The sequence below is a fragment of the Myotis yumanensis genome, unplaced genomic scaffold, assembly GCF_028538775.1.
Source record: "Myotis yumanensis isolate MYYU_CA2020_CCGP unplaced genomic scaffold, mMyoYum1.0.hap1 SCAF_11, whole genome shotgun sequence".
Taxonomy (NCBI): Eukaryota; Metazoa; Chordata; class Mammalia; order Chiroptera; family Vespertilionidae; genus Myotis; species Myotis yumanensis.
The window spans coordinates 51,054,291-51,067,260 of NW_027223762.1; the positions used below are offsets into that span (position 1 = coordinate 51,054,291).

The window sequence follows — 12,970 nt, forward strand, 5'->3', positions numbered from 1 at the left end:
ATGCATTATGGCATGGGAAGTCTCCTGGCAGAATGATGACTTGGGTTGGGTCTTATGAGTAAATTTTGAATTTAACAACAGAGATGCAGGAATAGAGGTTCCAGCTCATAAGGACAGTTAAAGTGAGGAGAAATGCATAGTACTCTAATCAAGAGTTTAAATCACTATTTACTGACATCACAATTTGCTTCTATGTCTGATACTTTTTGGAACTTGTGTACCTAAAATTAAATAATGTAGAGTATATTTGTATTATGAACATTTGTGTTACCTATAGGAATAGATAAAATATAATATGGTATATGATATTGACATACAACCATTCATACCCAATATTAAAATAACATCTTTTCTTCTTTTTTTTTTCCTGAGATATAGGAAAGGTGAATGACAGCTGCAGGTATTATGCTGACCTGAGCTGTCAAAGTCTCTCTAGGTTGCTCTTTCATGCAGTTGGAAAAATAACATCTTTTTATTCAGTTAAATACATCATTGAGTTTGTCAACTATACAATTCAGGATAACTCAGCAAATTGAATCAATAAAAAAGATAAGAAATATCACTGAATAATAATTCAATTTTTTAATCTGTAATAAATTAGGTATTTTGTATAATGAAAATTTAATTCAAAATAGATGAAATATAAAGGCAACATTGTGGTGCATATACCTGAGTAGTCCAGAAGGAGAGATACATTCTGGGTCAGTTTAACTCGGTATCTCCTATACATCATCAAGATCTCAATGTTCTTTGATCTCTCTACACTGTCTTCTGTAACATCAGGGTTATCATAAAACTGTCTTCTCTCAAGATGATACAACATTTTCATGAGTGTGGTCTGTGTCTTCCAGAAGAATACAGAGTTTGACTTTAGGAAGTTAGAGAACAAGTATACAAGTATCCATATCCCAGCATATTAGTCTGAGTTAAATCATTACATTGGTTTAGGCTTGAATGATCACAATAAATCACTGTGACATGTTTAGAACAATTATGGTTAACCCTTGGACATGGGAGTATGATCATTTCTCCTGCTCTCATCACCATCCCACAACCATGTGGTGTATAACGAGTATACAATAGTTGCCTTAAATTTAGGAAACTAATCATAGTGACTGCTCCTTGTACACTCCTTAAAGCAATAAATTTATTCTTAAGTTCAGTAGTTTTGCAATAAATATATTAGGAAAAACCTTTTAATCTGTCTATATTTATCTATGATTACTAAGAACATCAACCTGTTGATATATCTGCCTAGATAGGCTGCAATATGTCCAGCTTATTTAATTCAATTAAAAATCATAGTTTACATTTTAACATTTGTTTATTCTCTTTAATAATTGTATGCAATTTAGTGTTGAGATACACTTTAATATTCTCTAGATTATAGGTTGAAATATGGTCATCCATAGATTTCCTCTGTCTAGAAAGCATGTTTTTTAGCCTGACCCATGTTTTGAATATTGTGGTTGTTTACATTGACATTTTTCATTTTTGACTTCTTTCAAAAATTAAAATGAAAAGTCAGAGCATATGAATATAGTAATATTCCTCATGAGAAATAATCCTTTTTGATGCTCATTAGAGATGCCCCTTATATAGGGTGTGAGCAACCCAGTTTACTTCAGTTGCAAGAGTTTTTTTATTGCTCTCCATTGGGTCAGTTTTCTCATTTAACATACTTGTCTGATTTGTATAAGAATCTAAAGAACTTTGATATAATATTACTTCCTATTTAATAAATGCAATCTCTTCCTTGAAATTGACTGATTGATCTATTTATTCATTCACTATGAAAATGTTTATTACATAATTTCTTGTAGGTATTCTCTACAGATACTAAAAAAAGGGATTATATTCTGTTGATCTTGGTATTTAGTTAGAGAACATGACTAAGGCTTGAGAAAAAGTCATAAGTTTGAATATAGTAAACATTATCTTTTAATGTATGAGCAGAGGAAGACATAGAGCTCAAGAGGCTAAGGGTTAGAAAACAAAAAGTTCTGTCTGAAACAAGTAAAAGTTTCAAAATTGAGGTCACTGGACTAAAAGGAAAAGCATTAAAACAGTAAGAAATGCAAATAGGGTCGAGTTTTGCAGTTTTAGAGTCTTTGATGAGTTTCTTTTTAAAAAAAATATGTTTTTATTGGCTTCAGAGAGAGGAAGAGAGGGGCAGAGAAAGAGAAACATCAATGATGAGAATCATTGATTGGCTGCCTCTTGCATGCCCTCTACTGGAGATAGAGCCTGCAACTCAGGCATGTGCCCTGACTGGGAATCAACTGTGACATTCTACTTCATGGGTTGATGCTCAATCATTGAGCAACAGGGGCCTGGAATACTTTTATAGAGTCTTTGCTGAGTTTCTTGAGAAGAAAAATTTTAATGTGATGGAGACAGCAGTGAGTCATGAAGTGACTGTGAGTTGAGAAGATACAGAGTAAGAATATATTGTTTTAATTCAGGAAGAATGGTAGAGAAAGAGACATGAGCCATTGAAGCAGTCAGTGGTAGCTAGAAACAAAGGGGAGAAGTAGAAACCCTTCTATTTGTTAATGGGGAAGAACCAAGGAATTTGCCCTTTGAAGGTAAAAAGGATCAATAAGGAAGAAAAAATATGCCCCTTCAGAAGACAAGTGGAAAAACAATTTTTTCACAAGAGAAATAACGTTCTTCATCATTGAAACTGAATAGAAGGTAATAAGGCTAGGTACAAATAGGACTGTCAATATCAGGAGAGTGCAAAGAATTGGAGGATTACTTTCAAAGAGGTTATATTATCTCTGTAAATACAGAAACAGCAATGCACTGAAAATGAACAAGATAACAGAAGCTGAAGCAGATCTTTTAGAATCTGAGATGGAAAAGTCTCAGAACTTAAAGGTCCTGAACAAAAAGGGTCCCACACAACAACACAATGGAAGCATCAGAGCAATCCTAAACTGCACATCTGGATCTTTTATGATTAATAAATATTTTCTGTTGCCTAGTCACTGTGGCTCAGTGGTTGAGTGTCCACCCATGAACCAGGAGGGTCAAGGTTTGATTCTCAGTCAGGGCACAAGTCTGGATTACAGGCTCCATCCCCAGTAGGGGGCATGAAGGAGACAGTCAATCAATGATTCTCATCATTGTTTCTATTTCTCTCTCCCTCTCTTTCTCTGAAATCAATAGAAAAATTAAAGAAAAAGAATTGTCATCTGTTTTTGTTTAAGGCCCAGTCCTTCAGACTATTGTTTTAGGTTTTAGAAGTTGAAACTGTATTTGTTGTAACAAATATTCCAAATATCCTATGGAATAACAATGGTACCAGCCATGGGCAAACTACGGCCTGAGGGCTGGATCCGGCCCGTTTGAAATGAACAAAACTAAAAAAAAAAAAAGATCGTACCCTTTTATGTAATGATGTTTACTTTGAATTTATATTAGTTCACACAAACACTCCATCCATGCTTTTGTTCCGGCCGGCCCTCCGGTCCAGTTTAAGAACCCATTGTGGCCCTGGAGTCAAAAAGTTTGCCCACCCTTGGTATAGCCTGTGAATTAGAAAAGCAGTTACTGTGATTGCCATTCCTTTATCTCACTGCATGAAAGAGAGTACTATTACCAAAAGAATACAGCAGTACTTGATACATCAACAACATAAATTTTCAATATAAAGATCTGGAAAATGTCAAAAATATGAGTTGACGCTCACAGAGTCCGTGCTATGTGCCACATTTTTTCTAAACACTTATTTCATTCCCTGAAGTAGGTATTATTAATTACCAATTTATAGGCAAGTAAACCAGGAGGTACAGACGTAAATAATTGGTTCAAAATTATAATATTACAATGCACAGATTTAAAACCAGGAAGTCTGACTCTAGAACCCATGCTTTAAACTATCATTATCTATCTGTCTGCCTATCTATAGACGATCTTGCTATCTACATCTTTCTCATTCTCTCTGTAGCTTTTTAAGCAGTGAAACACTTAGTTGAGATGTAAAAGAATTGCTAGACATTTTTTAATAGTTGAAAATGAATCATTCTACATTGTTAAATGATTTTTTCAGCACTGTTCAGGAACTGATTCATATATTATATATGGTGGATGATTTCTATGATGAAGGAATTGATTTTCTGTTAAATATATATATTTAGTTCTGAGACTAAATATATATTGACATTTTCCAGATCTTTATATTGAAAAACAAGTAGAAGTAAATTGGGGAGGGCTGGCAACAGAATTTTTGAATTGTTGGGCATTATTATACAGATTACATAGGAAAGGTAACACATGTAAAGAAACTGTTTTAAATTAAATTGTGGGTCGAAGTACTGGAAGACTAAGAGGACTAGAAACTGAGTAAACTGTAAAAATAAGAGGGAAGGGCATCAGGGTTTGATTTTAAGCATGGGAATTATGCTAAAATCCATAGTGTCGCCATGGCTATAGGATATGTGGTCATTAAAATAGAAGAGGTAAAGGTACTATAGGGTAAGATTACTCAGCATAGGGTTTTTATTTAGGATTATTTGAAAAACAACAACACAGTTATGTTGCATTTCCTGGCTACTAAAACAGTTTGTTTCATGAATAGACAATTCTATGTATCCATAGAATGTCTTAAAATCTGATTCTATAAATCTGTAACTGTATCCATTGGAACACCTTCTACTGATTACAGAAACAAAGAAATAGCCTGAATTTTACTCTTTTGTATGAAAGTTTTAAAGATGGATAGCAGGTATTCAATTTTGCTTTGCCCATCCTAAATACTACACACATTTATTCTTATCTAGGTTTGGTGTTAAGATTAACACAATGGAAGGTGAAATGGTGATGTGGGAAAACCAAATACTTTGGAAACAGACAACCCTGATTTTAAACATTGTTTATATGATTGATCTTAATCTCTCTCAGCCTCAGTTTCCTCATTGTTATATGAAGATGATTATTAGTATGGATACCATCGATTGTCTATCCAATAGTAACCCTTGACTCCTTATTGCTAGCAAACAGAGCCAATTCCCGATAAAAGAGGTTAAACCTATTGAAATTTGCTTCACTAGGCTTCCTTATGTCTAGAGGTTGACTACATGATTTAGTCATGGGCAGTTGTCTTGAAAGGGCTGTGTGATGGAAGGCTGATGGAAAAGATGCTCCTCATGATAAAACAGAGAAGTGAAAAGATTTGTCTTAGTTTCCCAAATGCTAAGGATAGTGTTTTGGGTAGATTGGGGTATTTCTGCAGCCATTATATGAACAAAGGATTATTTTATGGATATACTGAGAGTAGAAAGTTTAAAACAATCCAGAAATATCTACTTTCAGACTTAATGTTAAGTGAAATAATAACTTATTTATTTTTGTTGTTAATCCTCACCCGAGGATATTTTTCCCATTGGTTTTTAGAGAGAGTAGAAGGGAGAGAGAGAGAAAAAGAGAGAAACATCAATTCAAGAGAGACCCATTCATTGGTTGTCTCCTGAACCTCAGCCAGGACTCGGGATCAAACCTGCAACCCAGATATGTACCCTTGACTGGGAAGTGCCTGAGCCTAAGCTCTAACCACTGAACAACATAGGCCAGGGGTATAATTCACTTTTAATAAAATATTTTATTACTTGCAGCTTAGTGTCCTAACTGCTGAAATTATCTACATGAAAAGGGAATGGAATCTTAACTGGTAGCAAAGTTGATATTAATTATTTAGAAATGGTTTTTAATCATTTTCTGATTTAAATATAAATAAATATAGGCTATATGCAATGCAATATAACTCATGATCCCATCATGACTTAACACTTGTTTTAATGCTACCTAGAATTAAATGATTTATAGGTCTTTTAAATCAATCATAATGTATAGTTGACTGATAGTAAGCTTGTTCACCAGGATAAACCCACATATATAAACAGGGTGAGGCAAAGGTAGGTTTACAGTTGTGAGTACGTGAAACATAGTTTTATTCTTGCATTATTATTTGTCAATTACTGTATCATTTTCCATATGAATAACTGTAAACCTATGTTTGTCAACCCCCTGTTTATATGTATGTATACATATGTAAATATACATATATAAGTACATATATATGTATATGTAAGTATATATATATATGTGAGTATAATATATAAAGTCTATTACAGTTAAAAGAAACAATGAAGTGAAAGAGTGGTTCTATTTATATAAATTTTGAAGAGAAAGATACACTTTCAATCAAGCAGTAAGAGTTTTTATGAAAAAGATAAAGAGATAAATCTTATGTTAGGTATTTTTATGACTCAAAGAAAAAGAGGACAAGAATCTTTTAGAGGAAAAAAAAAGTAAGGCTAAATTTAGCCTTGAAAATTACCTCAAAGTGCTTTTCCTCTTCATTTACAAAATTAACATAATGTTACTCTTCCAAAATAATGGCTCTGCATTTTCACATCCTGCTAGTTTACAAATAAAGTTAAAAGTGCATCATTTTTTCATTTATCATTATGTAACATGTGATTGCAATTCGTATTATTTGCATTGAAGATTAAATATTTTAATTTCTTTTTACACACCTCATCCTACACTTTAAAGACTAACTTAAGAAGCAATTAACAGTGACACCTTTTACTCCACAGCTTCAAAGTGGAAAATTAGAATCTGGCTAGAGGCAGTGTGTAACATAACAACCTTTATAATGCTCCAGCTTGAACTATAGATCCTTAGGCAAGCAGAAGAAGTGTGCTGTTTGGGGGCCTCCAGCCCATTCTAGGAGGATAATGGGCTAATCATTTCAGGGAAAATGTCAGAGTGTTTTCCCAGAAGCTATTTGTAACAACACAGCACAGCTGCAGGTATAAATGCTTCCATTCTTCCAGCTTTGAGTTCTGTCCTCAGAGTCACTTTTACTTCCTTCATCAAAATGGACCATGCCTCTAATAAACTGGTAGATATTATACAATCTAGTCGATAAAGGTAAGGATACTACCTCCCTTAAACATTAAGCCTTTGCCTGCCCTGAAAGTTTGTAAATTTTTGGTAAAGTTGTTAATATCGGTAAGTAAAATGCCTCTTTCCGGGATAACACGTGTTTCTTATACCAGGGCCGAGTAAAATCATATAAAAGAAAGCAATCTTTCATGGCAGCTTTGAAAGACGAAATCCCCCATGTTTGTATAAATACCTATAAAGGCCTTATTTGTGAGCCCAAGAAAATCTTGAACGCAAAATTAAAATTGGTTACTGAGCCTGAAAGTCTCTAACAACTTCTTTCAGGGTAAGAAACAGCACTTAGTAGTTCTCTGTCTTCCAGCATCATACACATATAGTAATTCCTTTCATTGTTATGTGAGTTAATTGTGTTTGCATTAAAGAAAAGCTTGAGGTCACTGAATCATTTTATTTAAGAATTAAATCTTCAGTGTGGAGTGTAATTGTGCTTGAGAATGAACACTATAGATTTTTATTAGGGCAAACGCTGTTGACTAACAATGGTGTATTTTGTAGAAAGTGTTGTGTGCTGTTGTTTTTTTTAATATATCCTCCATGTCCTACCTTTTTGGAAAGAGATGCTTCATGGGGAAATTAGCCTTTACTTCTTATTTATGTTGACATATGATTTTGAAATTTACTTATTGATTGCTAGAGGGAATACAGATTTTGAGAAATGTATGAGTTATAGAGATTGTTCTTCAAACCCTCGAATGGTGACCATGTATGCAGCTGTAAAATCCTCTCTGATTACCCACAAAAAACATTGTTTTTACTTAAACTATATTTTCCTCCTTTCTCTTTCCAGTTGAATTAAATCCAATTTTCTTTTGCAACATTCCTTATAGTAATTAAAATGGTAATGAGCATTTAAAAAAGTGCTTAAGATATTTTTGTTGTATTGCATTAAGAATCTCATAAAATGGAACAGAGAATTCACCAAAGAGGTAAAGGCCTGGTTTCTATTCTTGGCTCCGCCTCTAATAAATAGTATGTTGTCTAGTTTTCTTTCCTTTCCTTCTGTTACAGGCACCCCTGAAACACCAGAAAAGGTGTTATCAGACCACCCCCTGCGTCAGAGGGAGAGGGCTGTCCCTTCCTAGGTTCTTGTTGGGTCTGGTAGGAGGGAATTCAAGTGACTCCTGATGATTGCATCGTAGTAAAGCCAATTTACTCAAAGATAAAATAAGTAAATGTATTTTAAAAGCAAGGCAAGCAAATCTATTAAACTAAATCAGGCCTAGTGCACAGATGGGCTTCTCAGCTAGCCCGAGAAGTGAGTGTGGTGGTGGCTCAAAGGATTACATACCCTTTTGTCTATAGGTTTCAAAATCCCTCTGCAGGGTATGTTGGTACAGTTTAACTCTCAATCTTCCCCTTTTCCTTTGTCAAGCCTTTCCCAGAATTCATGAGAAGCTTTTGGCAATTTTATCTTTAACAAGCCCTGAGACTGCTGGCTTCTCTATTTAAACAGTGAAATGAACACTCTCACTTCCCTCCTCCTTCCCCCAAATAGCTGACTTCTTTGAGATAAATGTCTCCCTTCTTCCCTCTCCTTGCCTTCATTCTTATTGAGGAGAGGAGTATTAACCATTTAATTTCAGTTGTCCTTGGGGAAGACAAGGGCTTGTTATTTGCAGGCTAGTTCTAACCTGCCCAGACTGCCTGACCCTGTTCAATTTTTTGTCTCAGTTACCCTATTCCTTCTTCCCTAGAATTCTAGCTTCTCACTAACCCAGAACACTTCTCTTCCGGGATGTATTTTATAAATGTTTCCCATATATAATAATTGCTACATCACAATTCACTTAAAATATTTTCTTTCAATATCTAATATTTTTTGCAGCTATTCCATTAATTCCATGGAAATTGTCTACTATCTTTTTATTATTGCCTCTCTATCTGTAAACTCTTAACAATTTCGTAGATCAGAGTTTCTCTCTATAAATCACCCTACTTACTTTAAAAAAAATAAACAATAACAATAATATTGTTGTAATGTACCCCACGAATCACAGAAGGACGCCCCAAGAAGTCGAATTAAAGAGTCACATTTATTGCAATCTGGGACTATGAGGGGCCATTTCGCTCTTCTCCCAAATCTCATAGTGATAAGATGGCCGCAATACCGGATTTATATAGGCAAAGATCACAAAGGTATTGATTACATCCCCGGGTTTGGAATGAGGAAACTGGTTCGAAAAAAAGCAGTTTACAGAAGCAGAAGCGGCGTGTTATCTAAATCACAGTTTTTGGGTCTCCGGAACACTGAGTCAACAGGGACACATTAACTGGAGCCCTCTGACCTTGGGATAATTATGCTGTTCTTCCCAGGTAAAGGAAAATGTGCTTTCTAAGACCAGTATGACTGCAACCAATGGGATAGTCACAGTACAATCAATAGGGTATTCAATCCAATGGGGTGATTTATATAATTCAGAAAATCAAAATAACATTTCTATTGTTAAACAAAGCAAATAAGTACAGAAGCCAAACAGCAGGGTTAAAGTTAAATTATAGTTTCTACCTGAGATGATTGCTACCATACTTCAATATAACGAGTCTTTTACTTTTTGAGGTCTGTCTGGGCCTCATTCATTCTTCAGGATCCTATACATATTTCTACAATTCATAAGGTATCTTATTCTTCATCAATACTTAAAATATTTAATTACTTATGTAAGGTAAGTTATCTTTTGGCATTATTACTCTGAGCCTTTCCATGTATGGTTAGTTTGCACTCTCATACTTCAGACTCCTTTTGAGTAAGTCCCTCTCTTTTTAAATATACTTGGTAGATTCAATTGTTGCTCTTTTTAATGCTAATACCATCTCCTGAGACATATATATTTTAATGTTCATTTCAAAGATACTTTAGTTTTTCCTATTTGTTGCTTAACACTTTGCACTGTTTCCATGCCAACCTGGATCCCATTACCAAGACATCTCAAGCACAGAATTACAGGTATTCTTTACTGAGTACAGGCTTGCTTTACTAATATATAGCTCATTGGATTATGAAAATCCCATTCAAATTTCCTTCACCTTGGTTATCTTGCATGCTAAAATTCTTGTATGAATGTGCTTGTCCATTTTAGTGCTTTATAAAATTCATCATAATCTGGATTATCAATATGTTGGACCATAAATACCTTGCCATGACCAAAGTTAGAATTGAGGTTAGATATGTAGAGATCGAAGCCTAGACACAACTACTGAGATAATTTGCCCCTCATAATATTTAAATAGATGAAGGAGAATTTACTTTGGTATTCGGGTTTCAATGACAAAATAACATTCATCTTTATATATCACTGACTATTAATCCAACTCATAAACCTACCATTAAAATTATTTAAAAATTTTTCACTCATATATGTCCAATAATGTTGATGAGAGGCCTAAATAAAAATTTAAAAAAAAACACCTCTATTTTTTCACTGAAGTACTATTCAATATGTTGCAGCCACCATATACCAAAGAGCCTTATCCTCTCTACACGATGCTTCAAACCCAAATATATGTCCTATGTTTAATGATATGGTAATTTTTATTGGGAGGTCAGGAACACTTAATAGCTTTTTACCAATTTCTAACCAACTAAGAAATGGAAAATAGAAACTATATGAGTACGAGAGAGAATATCATCTTCAACATCTGACTGGTACTGGAGAACATTGCTTGGGACTCATTTTGTGAAATGGATTACACTGTTATTCTGTCCATCATTATCCCCAAAAGCCTAAGTCTAAATTTAGTGTCCACCTGTTCAGAGGTACCCTAACTACCACATCAAGTATTGAGTCATGCTTCATAAACCCAGTTGCTGTTAGAGATGCACCAAAGATACAGATGCCAAACCCTTACTATTTATAAGAGAAGTGGCTCTCTATTCTCTGATGGACTTGGCCAAATGGATGTTGAGATCTCTCTGTTTGTTCCTATTAAGTAAAGTGTAATATCGCCTTATGAGGGTGAGAGGTAAATTATGAAGTCAATAAAAGAATCAAAAGTATTCACTTCAATATTACTACTTTTGAAAATAGAATAGAATAATCCTGAGCTCCCTGAAAATGAGAAAGCTTGGTGTATTAGGGTTCTCCAGAGAAACAAAGCCAATAATTAAAAGGCTTTGTGTATTTATGTGTGGGCCATATGTACACATTATATGTATAGAAAGAGACAGAGAGACAGGGAGAACTAGACGTACAGAGACACAGAGAGACAGCCAGAGATTTATTTTAATAAATAGGCTCACACACTTGTGGAGTCTGATGTCTGTCATCTGCAAGGCAGAACAGTAGGCTGGGGTCCCAGAGAAGAGTTGTTGTTAGCAGTTCGAATCCTACAATAGTCAGGAGACAGAATTCCCTATAACTCAGGGGCCTCAGTTTTGTTTTGTTTTTTATTGTTTGTTTCTCTTATGGTCTTTAAATGATTGGAAGAGACCCAGTCATATTATGGTGAGTAATTTGTTTTACTCAAAGTCTACTGATTTAAATGTTAATTTTGTCCAAGAAATACCTTGATGGTGGCATCTAGATAGGCCTTTGACTCAAATGTGGGTATCATGGCCTACTCTCATTGACACACACAAAATCAACCACCATGCTTGATGATGCATTTCCTCCCTTTTTATTTAGTGTATGCACAGGTAAATATTAAAATGATATTAGAATAAGATAAGTCTCTACATATATTAGTAACATTATGCTCGCATATATAGGCACACATATGTATGACTAAAGATAAGACTTGGAGTGTGTGCCTCAGGGTGTATGTATGGAGTGCTTTGGGATTCCCAGCCAGGGGCCAAATTCATCAATTTAAACAAAAACACTGGGGTTTTGTAAGCCCCACAGGGGTTTATCTAAGGGGCACATAAGCCATAGAGGCATAAGAAGGCTGGGGAGACTGTTGATGGAAAGGGCTTTTGGAGAAGTTATATCAGGAACTTACATTTGTTTGTGACTCTGCAGGCAGCTCTCTAATACACATGCTTGCATGAGGGAACTTGTGTCCCTTTAAGGTCCCCACAAATCACTTGCCCAAAACACATGGATGCCAAACAGCTTAGCTAACTTCTAAGAGCATGCATACAATGAAAGAGCATGCATACAATGAAAGTAGATAGACTCATAAAAGCACATCATTATGAAAGTTTAGTACCTCTTAATAGAGAGAAACCAAATGCCACTAATAGAGAACAGAAAACTGAAAAGGTATCACATAAGGCTTTTCAGTCAAGCATGGACCCATATCTGACAGTGGTTCCACAGATTATAATGTCGCTGAAAAATTCCTATTGCCTAGTGACATTGTGGCCACTGTAATGTCATAGTCATAGAGCAATGCGTTACTCACCTGTTTGGGGTGACCCAGGTGTAAACAAACCAACTTCGCTGCCAGTTGTACACAAGTAGAGCACATGCAATTATGTATAGTGCGCAATACTTGATAATGATACTACATAACTATGTACTGGTACATGAATATATACTTTTTATTGTTATTTTTAGAATGTGATCTTTCTGAGGAAAATTCCCCGGCAGGTGGAATGAGGAAACAAACAAATGGTTCAGCAAACAGCCGGAACGGCTGAGCAATTAACAGCCAACTAATAAATCCCAAGACCCTATCCTCCCTAACTGAAGATGCCTAAGAGCAGGTGGTCAGGAAGGTAGATAACAGAAAACACTTAGATCCAGACTAATCCAACATGGAGGAAAAATTGATCAGAGAATTACCCTAAAGCTCATTATACAATCATTATAAGGAAAATTGACACCATAAGTTAAAGGCAGGCCCAGGGAGACAAAGGCCATGACACGCCTGAAATGGACCATATTAAGAACAAGGTCCCCTCCCAACCAGAAGGCAGACTCAGCATTTGGAAACATAAAATCCCTAAAAATATCCCAGCTGGCATGGCTCAGTGGTTGAGCATCGACCTATGAACGAGGAAGTCATGGTTCGATTCTGGTCAAGGGCACATGTCTGGGTTGCAGGCTTC

General features: G+C 35.2%; 1 non-coding gene across 1 annotated transcript; it reads right to left on the minus strand.

The window, feature by feature from the left end:
• Positions 1–370: 370 nt before the first annotated feature.
• On the minus strand, positions 371–494 carry LOC139020238 (small nucleolar RNA SNORA44). The gene has a single exon (XR_011473249.1). It is a non-coding gene; the product is annotated as a small nucleolar RNA SNORA44 (small nucleolar RNA).
• Positions 495–12,970: the final 12,476 nt, after the last annotated feature.